At 38.1% G+C, this 13,212-nt stretch overlaps 1 protein-coding gene across 1 annotated transcript in view; it reads right to left on the reverse strand.

Annotated features, from left to right (window-relative positions):
• The window catches only part of BANK1 (B cell scaffold protein with ankyrin repeats 1), a 137,736-nt gene that overhangs the window by 34,631 nt on the left and 89,893 nt on the right, over positions 1-13,212 (reverse strand). The window lies entirely within an intron of this gene.

The following is a 13,212-nucleotide window of genomic DNA, read 5'->3' on the forward strand; positions in this document are numbered from 1 at the left end:
CTTTTACAGACACTAGCAGGAGTTTTTCTCTATCTAGGCAACTTTTAAAAACATATTGAATTAAAGGGGAGTAGGATAAAGTGTCTAAATCTGTGAAATACCATGGTATTTCTAGAATATGTTCCACATACATGTGTTAACAATAGTAAGAGTTTTCAGATACGAGTTTTTATATTCAGGTTCTTAAAATCTTCGCATTCCTAAATGATAGCTAAGCTAAAGAATGACAAAAGCAGTTGAAATAGCAGTTATTACCTGTACTGCATTCAACTGTGTCTATTAAAAACATAGATCATAGACAAAACCAACAAAAATTATCTAGTGAAGCACTTCTCTGAGAAAACACTGCTACAGCATGTGGTAATATCAGGCATTTTATAATAAACAAAAGCAGGAAAAATGTAAGAGGCAAATGTAAGAAGCATAAAAAAAAGTAAACCTTTTCCCCTCTGAAACAGGTATCATGTAAATTACACCCCTAGTCAATCAGATAAATAAATAGCCTCTGCAGAATTTAGTCTTCAAATCCAAGTAAGATCCTTCTCTTATTTTTGCTTGACTCTAAATGGATCTAAACACAGTGCACGTATTCGCTTTCAGATTCAACTGTTATAAATTTGCCATTAGTACTCTGGCCATTCTGCATTATTCATTCAGTTCAGGTACATCTTGCAATTTATGAACTGAAAGATGGTGATACTGTAGTAAAAGAAAGAAAATGAGATGACAGGTTCTGTCTGAGAGTTTATCTCCTTTTTTTCTAAAATAGAGATTATAATTTTTTCATTCTTTAAGCAAGTTCCAGGACTTACCAACAGCTGGCAAACTACTTTGAGAACTCTGGACATCAATTTAAGTGAAAGCTCTTCTCTCTCTTCCAAAAAGAATCTATGTATTTGGTCAGTGGCCTCTACACTACTGTGCTCAGACATGAATGATTTGCTGATTTCACATATTTCAATAATAGCTGCTTTTTTATTAGCTGTATATTTACTACTTTCAAATTGTATCTGTTGTCTCAGAAATACACCCTGTATTTATAGAAAACAGCTAAAAGAGACAGAAATTAAATCTAATTTGGCTCCATTTTGCATACACCATACAAGCAACATGAAGCTCATCTTCCTGGGTTCCTACAAGCCCTCTGACAATCCAGACCCTGAAACAGGAAAGTAACAGTAGAAAAAAATAATGCCAAGCTTCTTTTAAAAAGTCTAACAGAAGTACTTGCAACTGAGCAAAATAAAATTATTTTCAATTATCTTATATAATATAAAGTCATCTTGTGTTTCACCTGAATATTTCCACTGTAGAATCACAGAATAGACGGGGTTGAAAGAGACCTTAAATATTATCCCTCCTTGCTGTGGGCAGGGACTCCTGCTAGACCAGATTACTCAGAGCCCCATCCAACCTGCCCTGAACACTTCGATGGGTAGCACATCCACAGCTTCTCTGGGCAGCCTGTTCCAGTACCTCACCACCCTCACAGTAAAGGGTTTGCTCCTAACATCTAATCTCATCCTATCCTATTTCAGTTTGAAGCATTCCCTCTTGTCCTGTCCCTAGACGCTCTTGTAAAAAGGCTCTCTATCTTTCTTGTAGGCTCCCTTCAGGCACTGGAAGGCCACAATTAGGTCAATCCAAGGCCTTCTCTTTTCCAGTCTGAACAATTCCAGTTCCCAAGTCTTTCCTCATAGGAGAGGTGCTCCATTTCTCTAACCATCTTGTTGGCTATGAAGAGAAACTACTGAAGTTTGAGCAAACGATTATACAACATGAAACGTGAGTTAACAGAAGATGCTACTGAAATAAATAGAGGTTTGTTTGTTTTAATTTTATATGGTATTTCTCTCTGAAATGCTCCCATATCTTAAGGAAAACACCTAGCTATTTTAGCTTTGTTTGCTTACTGAACAGTAACAAACTACAAGTGAGCAGTCACATGTTCTTTCTGAGGGCAGATCTATGGGATTTGTACCTGGGATCACACACACTTGTGAAACGTGCTGTGGTATGGGGTCTCTGCCCCTAGACAAGAACAGTCTACTTGACCTATGGGGTTACCTTCCCTCCATCTTCACCACATCCTGATTTCAGTTGTAACTGCTTTCCATGTAATCTTCCAAAGCAGATAGATTAATATATTCAGCATTGTATCCTCTCAGAATTTTACATGAGCAAATATGGGTTGAACAACACAATGCACTGAGTATGTGCTATATATCAAAAAAATCTGTCTCACCTGAGGAAAGGCTAAACAAATTTTGTTTAAAAATTTGTTTTGCATAAATCTGAAAGAAATATATTCCCTGACTGATGACTCAAATACAATTAGTGACTGCTTGAAGAAGGTAAATGAGTACCTGCTAAAAGCTATAAAAACCACTTTTGATGGTATGACATGCATTGACACCTACTTCTGCTTCAAGAGAGACAAAGACAAATAACTATGTAATTTCTGATCTATGTAATTTCTGTTCAAAAAAGTGAGTAACAGCTTTTCTTCTCAGTTTAGGGTGGGGGGAGCCAATCAAACTGGAGTAATCAGCCTGCTTCTATGCTAATAACATCAGTATTGGGAAATGCTTAGCAGGCACAGCTCACTAAAACTGTATTTGACAGTCATTTTAATGGCAGCTGATACAAGATTATAATGTATACACAAATACTGATCTCAGATACTAGCTTTTCAGTGAGCACCTCCAGTTCTCAAACCCAGAAAGTAGGAGCAAATGACAAAAAGAGCCAATGTGGAAAAAGACTAAAGCATGAGAGAAAAAGGGCAAAGCAACCTGCATCTGACACTCATTGTGGGGTTTCCTACAGCATCATGTCCTTATTTACTACCAGCAAAGTTAGTCTGCTGCAATTACCTACTCAGTCCACTACGAGTTTCTTATCCACAGACAGGATACAGAAGCAGTTACTGAGGTTTTTCATTTACAGCCGTGGGCCAAGCTTTGCTTTATGCAGACACACCTGCTGCATTAGAGTAAAATGAGATGCTGATGAACCTGAGATGTAATACATGAGTGGACTGGGGCTTTTTTCCTGCTCCCATTTCTCTTTCAGACACCTTGGAGCCATACTATTAATAATACCCCACAACATAACAGAGAAGCAAGTTAAGCAATCTGAGGTATTAGAGTTACTAAACAATTAAGCAATTGGATTCTACCTTTTCACTTTCATTTTTGAAGAGAATTTCTGTATTTTTCCTAATAGGCATACAGCAAATTTTAACTAACTCATTCCCCTTCCTCTTCTCTGCCCCCAGCACCACACAGAAAGTAGCTATCGAGTGTAAAGACTGGGTAACTTTACAAGAACTCAGGAGCTGAAAGGACCCAAGCACAAGATGGAAGAAGAGTAGCAGCCAGTTACAGGAGTCTCATTTTATTCTTTCCCCTGAGGCCTCTGCCAGTCATGCGGTGCACACTTTGCTGCATGTGCATGCTGGGCAACATTTTTGGGGCAGATCCACATATGTATTAAATGTAGTGTAGGAAGAATAATCTAAATATCTATACAATTCACCTGTAAATATGGGTCTGTGGAGGGAAAAAAGCTACAAATGAACTACTGCTATCAACTATCACTTGAAGGTCACTTGTCACAAATGAGCACCTGTTAAATGTGGTTACACTGGCAAGTGGGAATAAAAAAAATAAAAAATATGGAGATGGCACTGTATTTATTACCTGTTGCCCATAGCACTCTGGTATTGTTTTTCAATGTCTTGCCTTATCTTTTTGTTTCGCTGTTAGAGTGTAAATTCCCTTTTGTGGAAATTTAATAAGGCATCTAAACTCTGTCATGCAATTCCTGTGATGGGTAAATATTGGATATTCATGTTTCACTGAACAAACTCACAGTATGTGTAACTTTGTGCAGCAGCGTGTGATGCTGAGGATGTTTAAAAAATGGATTTATTGTGGATTTATTTTAAAATAATCTCTAATGCTGAAGAGATGTTATTGCCACAGCAGGCAATTGTGGAACATTAAGAGGACTTTGCTGATTAAGGAGGAAGGAGTGAACAGTGTGAATAGGAAATCTTAAAATTCAATATGTTTTGAAATTCATAAGCTTTAGTGAAACTATAAAGAAGAGACAATACTACTGCAGGGGAATTACTGCTTAAAGAATATGAAAACCAGCAAGATCCAAGTGTATTTCATATTGGGATTTCTATTCCTGATTAAAATGCTTGAAAGATTTGTATTCTGAGTGCTGGTTGAATTGTTGCATTCATGAGTGCTGAGGAACCCAAGAATAAAAAAAAAATAGTAATTTTTTTTGCTTTGTTTTGAGACCCAAGAGGCAAGAGAGATACAAAAGACCAATTGTCTTGTTTTAAGAAACTGGTTAAAAATACCTAAACATTTCTGAAAAAAAAAGGAAGTCACATCAGAGATTAATATGAAACTTGCAATTTCCAGGCTGACTCTACTTCAGCAGCAAGGCAGTCTGGACAGATTGACAGAAAAGAGAGGTACAGACTGAGAGATAAACAAGGACCTTGGGGCCTGAGCCATGAATTCATTGACTTGCTGCACTGTGGAGCACGAGGCCCTGGCTACTCCTGCTGAACTAGTGAGCAGCAAACCCCACCCAGGAAGAGAAATTATCAATACAGAAGGTTTGGGGCTTTGACTTTGGGTCATGCCTGCAGTTCAGTGTTCCATGCGCAGTTTGTTGAAACTTCTTACCCTGGGGTTGTTGAGACTGTTGCGCTTGTGTTTCTTGTACTTTAAGAGAGTTTAGGTTAATAAAGGAAAACAAGCTCACAAGATCTGAGCACACCCCAGTTGATTTAATAATTTCTTCACTATCAATTCAAATGGGATGCCTTCCCTTCAGCACAGCAGGTTCTGCAGTCATACAAGTGCTTTGTTTGACTGATGCAATGGAAATACCAAAAGAATAAGCTAAATTTTGACACTTCACTAAAAGCCATTTCACAAATGATGACAGTGATTTGGCACATCTGGAAGAAAGGAGAAAAGCACCGACATACAAGCACATTCTCTTGCTTGGGAAGTTCTTCCTGAGATCCGTACATGACTCATAACCTGCCAGCATACTGCGAAAAGCAAATCATAGAAAGGGACTCTATAGCCCAAGGGACACACACTTCACATCATTTTCTCTTCCTATTAGGGAAGGCAAAGTTGAAAAAAATAATAAAATAATACCTCTCTCTCCTGCACAGTTTTGGAAACAATGGAGTCCTCTGTGACCCAGGTTTGTCTGTGATGTGAGTGAACAGAAGAGGCAATAAAATGTTTAAGAGAAGGATGAGGGAACAGATGAACACATGCTACCAAACTCTGTCTACCAACAAATGATTCAACATAAGAGACTGAACCAAGGCTTTTATACTTCAGCAGTCTTCCACTGTAGAAACTCAGGATGGTTGTTTACTGACTCAAAATCTTAATAGATGAATGACAGCCTTATTTCTGTGACAAAGCATTGATGTTTCTAGGGAGAGGAAGTTTTACTACTTAATACTGCTTTTACATAGTAGTATACCAAGGAAAATGCCAAAGTTAACACAGAAGTCTCATCTAAGATGGAAAAGAAAGCTACCTGAAGAGATTATTTAAGGAATATGATGGTGTTCTTCATCACAACCCATGTCTTCACATTGAAATAGCAACTATGACTCTTCAGCCTGATTTAGTGAAATACACGATCAATACAGAATATCCTTTACCAGCCCAGCAGATTTTAAGGCAATGTCTTATCTAGCCAGAACAGAGAAAGTGGCCAGAGAAATTCTTCATGTAAATCTTTTGTTTCAGAAAGCATCTAGCAAGGGTGCCAGTCTCTCAAAGACATTATGTTTTTCATTATAGTTTTCTGTCAAATTAATCTGTGTGACTATAGATATCACAATCTGAAATACTGTGCACACTCCAAAATAACATACAGAACATAGTAATACACAGTAATTACAGAAGTTCATCTGCATCATCACATTTTGTGGAATGCCTGAATCACAAAAAAGTATTTGTGGGGTGTATATGAATAAGCTTTCACTGAATTAAAAGGTTAAAATATTTCAATAAACCTAATTCTGTTCTATATTCAGTAGTAAAGCTGTCACTGCTATCACCTGTGGCAATGTTTTAAGCACAGGAGTCAATACGCAACAGGCATTTTCAAAAAAGAAAAAAAAAAAAAAGGAAAGAAGAAAAGAAAAAACCAGAAAATGGAAAAATAAGAAAAAAGAAAATGAGAGAAAAAAAGAAAATAAATAAAAAATCCCAAACCAGTGGAAGATGTACCAGAAAAATAAATAGCCACCAAAACCACAGAAAATGAAACAGAGTGACAAAGAGGAGAGCCACTAAAAAGAGAAAGCAATTTATAAAGCAAGAAAAAGTAACATTCAAACCAAGCTATGTTGCTTTTCAACATAATAGTCAGAATATTATGCCTCCTCTTCAGGCAGTCTTAAGAGAAGATAACCCTCAAACCTCAAATCTGGCAAGTTAGATTGTTCATGTTCTTCATATGAAAAGAGAGCTTTTTTTGTACACATATGGGATATTTATGACACCACTTGTGGCATCCGTGGCTGAAGGTAAATGGTTCCTGTGTTACAAGCAGCGCTTTGAAAATATAGTAATTCCTTAAACATCAGTGGAACAGCACAGCCATCTCCAGTCCTTTGCACTTAGCAGATCAAGCTGAAGACAAGCTTTTTATTTCTTTTGTGGGGTTTAAAAAGAAAAAAGACATCAAGAGTATCTGGAGATAGCTGCTGTGACCCTTGGGAAAGAATTGGAAACACCAGAAATGAGAAAATCCTGTGGGAGCTCTAGTGAGCAGTAGAGGAGCCATCCTGATGGACTGAGTTTGATGCAGAAGAACCATCATGTGCACACAAAATAAAAGGTAGCAGCATCCTCAACCAGCAAAAAGAGCAGTGATATAAACACAGGGAAGCAACTTCCTACAAATAAAGAGAAGTACACAAGCCATTCCTCAACACCCACTGAAGAAAACAAGTTTTGCACAGAGAACTGATGCCATTTTTATCTCCTGTTAACCACAAACATCATCACACTTAAACTTCCTCTTCCTTAACCAAGAATTAGCACTGGAAAATTGCTTCAGTGCTGAAGAAAAGCATGCTATTATCTACTCAGACTCACAATATAGACACCATCTCCCTGCATTGTTATTATTGCAGATACATAAAAACCAGTTCTGGTAAATACATAGAAAACTTTTTTCTTGTTTTTTTTTTCTCCTATCATATTTTAAGATGATTTTAAAAAAGGCTGAAGCTGAAAGGTGTGGTATTGAAAAGCTCCACAACTTAATATCCAAAAGAAGAATCAATTCTCTTCCTTTTCTGAAAACTAGAGTTCTTCTTAGCTGTCTATACAGGGTGCTATATGGTCTCAATTATATCCTATGCCAGATACCTCTTTGCTTTGGTGTTCCCTGATGTTTAGGCTGCGAGGGCTGTAGGAGCAAGACAGGCTCCTGAGACCCTCTAATTCCTTAGGCATTAATTTGTCATGAGCTCCAACCTTGTGCATAATGGACAATTTAAAGTTCATACAATCTCTAATTTTTTTGAGGTGTCTAAACTCTTTACCTAATGAAGTAACATAAAAAAAATACAAATATCTGTGAAACAACAGATGCTCGCATGCCCTACTGCACTCCAAATTCCTTGCCGTATTTCAGCATTCCTTGGGGCTAGGTCAGAGGTCCAACACACAGCTTTTCTAGACAAAAGGGCACCAGTTTCCCCTTTTTAAGGCAATCTGTTCCCTTCTCTTCTCCAACCCTCGCTACTTCAACCACTTATGTTTTATAACCCCCTCCTCCTCACCTGGGGACTCTTCCATCAGCCTCCTTAGGTCAGCCAAGTCCCACCAGCTGATCTGTTGCTAAGTTACTACTCCTCTGTGTTTCAGACTCAAAAAATGATCTGTCTGGGGCAACAGCCAACTTTTTGTAAAATATCACTCTAAATATGTGTTCGCTGTAGTTAAAATGACCTGTTATTTTTGCTCTCTGGCATTGCAGATACTTTCCCTCTTCTCCACAGTAGATTTTATAACAATACAGGAACAAAAGACCACCAAGAAAGAAACCAAGCTCCATGTACACAGACCTGCTGTAGACTCTGCTCCCAGCACTGAAGTCCCATGCTGCACAACAAACGAACCCAGAGCCCATCCTCTCCCTCCCATTTTAATAGCATGAGACAAACCTGGAGAACGTGCTCAGAGGTGGTGCTTTTGCTCTACATGAAGCTAATTGTGCCAGCCGTATTTTGCTGTAGCAAATGGATGGACTTGTGTGTATGGACTTGTTCTGCTGTTTCCATCAGAATTCAAATCCATTACAATTTGACCTTCTTACGCAGCATCTTCCAAAGTTCCCAGATCTTATTATTTTTTTCCCCCAAAATCTGCAGCTACAGCCTGATTCTTATTTCCCAGTGATTAGTTGTAAGCCCCACTAATTCCTATATCTCCCCATAATTATTCTTGAGTCCCTGAGCATCCACAAGTGGAGAATCGAGAAATTAACAGAAAATGAGACAATATTTTCCTCTTCCTTGATTCCTTCAGGCAAAACCTGTCTACAACAGATTTGATGAGCACTAGACTCCTGTCTCAGTCTTTGTTAGAGAGGCTGTTAGTGTTTCCAGACTGCAACAAAATGTTTCTCAAACTTTTCCCTATGTCCAACCGTAAATTTTACAACTGCAATACAAAATGCTGTGCTGCTTTTGTTTTGGATTCCCCCCTTTTTTTCTTGCTTTGGATGGCAAGAACACTGGCTGTCAGTTTACCTTGCAGATACACACCCAACACCCATTCCTCACAAACCTGTTACATTCTTTTCTTTAACCACAGAGAAATTTCTACCCTTTTTTTTTCCAACTAAGCACATGGAATAACTTACAAAACAAAGGCAGAAGGCTGATTGTTAAAGATCTGCAGCAAAAATCTTACTTCTTCCCTGTCTACCAAATAATTTAATAGGGGTTTTTCAAATGTGTTCAGCAGGAATTTGATGTTATTCCACAAAATCAGGAGATTAATTTAGTAGACACTTTAGGAGAAAATATTATCAGGCCCTTTAAAAAAATGACAGTTTTAAAGGAATAGAAAATTAATTTAGCAGTAAGCTGAATGATACTAAGTGCAAGGTTCAAAAATGAGTATCTTTACTGCAGAAACTATTTCCAACAGCCTCAATTGCAACAGACAGTATTATATTCTTGTATTTTACAATGCAAGTATTTGCAAGATAAAAGACTACTGACAGTGAACAAAGGCATGAAAACTCTGGTCTCAGCAGGGTTAAAAGTGTTAACAGTGTTAAAAACAATCTAGCTGATAGAGATACACAAAAGCAACCTAAAATAGCTAAAATTGATGGAAGGCCACAGAATGAACTTGCATGTGAAATTGTTTCAAGATTGTTGATGCAGAGGCCATTTTTTTCTGGAAAACAGTTTTTGTCATCTGTCTAAACAACTTCCAGTGACCAGAGAGGGGACTGACCAGCAAACATGATTGCTCCCTTCCCACATGTACATCTGCATTTCCCACCAAGAGGACTTCCAGAGAGCCTGCCAGGGAATCCAGACTGAGACACACCCTGCAGGGTATCTGCCCTGTAATGTAAAATTCAGCCTTTATGTATTTTTCAGATGCTGTCTCACAAGAAACTCTTCTTCTGGAAGCCATGCATTTGTCACTAATGTCTCCACAATCACAGAAGGGAATGAGGTCTGCAGGTTGATTGGAAAACCATTTATTACCCAGAGGCAGAGGGCCATGAGGCTTGGATGCACTATGTACATCCAAGCACACCACCACTGCCATCAGCAGGAGCTGTGTGCCAGGTGGGAATATAGGTCATGGCCAGGATTTTTTCCTTATTATTGGTGTTAGGATTCTTCAAGATTACCAACAAGGTGATGACATTAAAAAGGATAGTAGAGTGCAGCAAAGTGTGTGTGATTTATGAGCTTATAGTGAGTGCAAAGTTTGCTCTCCTTCTGAAAACAAATTCCTTTTTGTATTTATATTGCGGCATTCAACACATTGCATTGTCTCTGTTCTCCCTGTGCTTCCACCTCTCAAAATTCTACCTCAGTGTGCACTGAGAAACAATAATGAAATTGCAATAAAGCATTAAAAAAAAGAGGAAGAACAATAATTTTAAAAAAGCTATCCAGGTTTTCACTGAGAAGAGATAAAAGTTCCACAAGGGACCTTATTATTGTTATCAATTCTTATGCTGAAAGCTAGAAGTTAACACTGTAAGGAGTGATACTATACAAACCTAAAATAGAAAGCTCTCTCTAAGCAACAATTATAGCTTAAATGTTGAATGTTTGTGACTGTGCACACAACCCTTGGCTGTGTTATATTCTGTGGGGCAGATCCTTGGAGTCCTGAAATCAATTTATGTCATCAGAGGAGCTGCCTTATGAGAGTCTGACACTTTTTATTAAACTGAGAATACCAGTGCACTTACTTAGTTCCGTACCTCTTGACTAGAAGTCCAATTATTATTCAGGGGATTTAATGGACTATACTCATAGCTACTAGTATTGTTCAGAGTGTTATTATAACTGTTTTGAGACTGAGATACATAATACAACTTTTACAAGTGATTGCATGACCCACTGTCCCAATGCATCCCTATTTTCTTGTCTGATTATATTAACTGCCTAATGCACGCACACACACTGCTAATTCTGACCCCAGTGGAATGATATTCACATTGCCAGTAAGATTTTTTTTTGTTCCCTGTGAAAAATGCATTTTTATCTCAAATTACTCTATATTAGGGGAAAACACATAAGGAGAAACAAATGCAATGACTCTATGAAAGATTGGTGTGTGTATCTTCTTGGGGCAACCAGTCTCAGAGCTGCAGTCAAACACCTGCCTTGTGTTTAGTTTCATAGGTTTTGATCAATTGAAGTTGCTTCAAAGCTCTGTTCACATTCTCTTCTGATATCAGATTATCTTTGCATTCAGCCTTCGTTTTGAGCTATCACACACTCAGAGTCCCCTTGTACCAAAATATCAATTCAGTGTACTGGGAAGAAAAGTTCAAGCAAGAGAATAGCAAGTCTCTCTTTTTCTCAATATCCAAAGAAACTGCAAATATTTTCTGATTTTCTTGGTAAAGCTGTCTCTACCAAGCTCTTGCTTTGTCTGCAATCAAGGCCATTTAAAACTTCAAAATCAATGTGAAGCAGCCACAGACATGCATGAAGTGTCACTCCTGCACAGAAACATCTAAACCAGCTCACTGAAAGCTCATACAGCACCGTCAAAACCACAGCAAACATGCTCTCCTGTCCAGCTGGTGACTGGATATGGGAGATTAACACAGCATTCCCAAAGCCTGCAAACAGAGCATGAGGTTTGCCTCAATTGCCCAAAATTAAACTTCCTCATTTTCTTAAAAACACTACAGAGCAGTGAACCTTCTCTCCCCCCAACTCCAGCCTGAAGAGTAGTAAGATCCAGGCAAGAGTAGATAGACATGAGACATTGAATCCTAAAGGGAACAGTTTGGGGACTGTTAGAGGAAGAAGTGGGAATTAAAAGCCACTCTCTCATTTTGAGGTCGAGATGAAATTGTAGCTCCCGGGGTGACTTTCTGTAGAATAACCTGGTTACCTCTGTGCCTACTTTAATGTGCAAGGGAACCCATATTTTCCACTTCTCTCATGGATTGAAGCATTTTCTATTCAGCACAGCTCAATCCAATTCAGCTTTGCCAAAGCAAACAGCTGAAGAAAAATGCAAAGCTTAAGAGGTGCATGTATGTGTGAAGCACACATACAACCTCACATCCTATTTTGCAGAAACAAAGCGTAGACCTGTCCTGCACTATTTCACCACCAGCTCTTTACAGCAAAACACTCAGGCTCTGAACAAAGCCCCTTTGTTAAATAACAATCCAACAGGTAGAGGACCCTCATTTCATGCTTTCTCCATTAAAATGCAAATCTCTGCCTTGACACAATGACACTCAAAATGGGGTCCTGTACAAGTAATGCTGCACTGCAGAGCTTGTGTCGTCTACTGATAATGACTACTTTTGCAACCCTTTAATTGCTTTCATTGTTTACAACTTTGTGGACACATTTTCTTCAGGAGTGAACAATTTTTAATATAGTCTTAACAAGAAAGACATACTATAAGATGTGATTAAGTTTTCTGATCTGAAACAATAAATTCCATGATAAATTAACAGAAACAATAAAACAAGTAGCAAAAAAAGATTAATAGGATTCTAGCCAATAGGCTCTTCTAATCTGGGGATCTGACAGTTCCATAAAAATAGCAGACGAGGAGAAATAATAGCAAAGTTAAAATCATAACATTGGTAATATCTTATAAACCATGTATTTCAAAAGAGTATGTTGCAAGTGAAACTTTGCACCAAAATTTATTGACTAAAAAAATGACTAAAAAGTTATCTTTCACTTCTTCTTTTACATATGGAAATCAGAAAAGCCTCAGATCTTAAAGCACACAGCAAACTGGCCCAGCTAGAGAATTCACACAGTTGCCTGAATAAGAAGAAACTTTAACTACAGGAGACCAATGGTTGAAGACACAGTACTTTATGAAAATCCACAGCTAGCACTCATTTCTGGATGCCTATCAAAGAATATTGCTGCAAATACTGAACTGATAACTCACAAGAAGCATAATTCTGCTCTGCTCTTTGAAATTTTAATGCTGTTAAGTGTATGCTTCTTTTTATGAAGGTAAAACCATACAGGAAAATTCTGCTGTTAGAGCAGCAGAAACAAAGAATATTAGTGAGTCTGAACCCACTTTCCTTTTCTATCCAACAAGTCAGTGAAGGGTCAGTGTCAGAAGAGGTTTGATATAAGCTCCAGTTGCAAGTCCTTTTTGTGACAGCCTGTTGTAGTGCCCATGCGCTGCCTTGTTAGACCCCTGTATACTAACCACTTTTACACTATTACTACTCACCAAATCATCTGGCAAACAAGGGCAAACAAACTGTATTAGAACATTTAATTCCATTAGAAAACCGAAATGAACAGACTGGTTCAAACCAGTTCCAACAGGACATTAGCATCTCTGATACCCTCTGTATCAACTATTTTTTAGCTCGAGAGATCTCTTTTTTCCCTCTACTTATTAACCCACCATGACT

This window comes from Pseudopodoces humilis, chromosome 6 (assembly GCF_049639895.1).
Source record: "Pseudopodoces humilis isolate 2021_Gansu_Grassland_sample_001 chromosome 6, ASM4963989v1, whole genome shotgun sequence".
NCBI lineage: Eukaryota > Metazoa > Chordata > Aves > Passeriformes > Paridae > Pseudopodoces > Pseudopodoces humilis.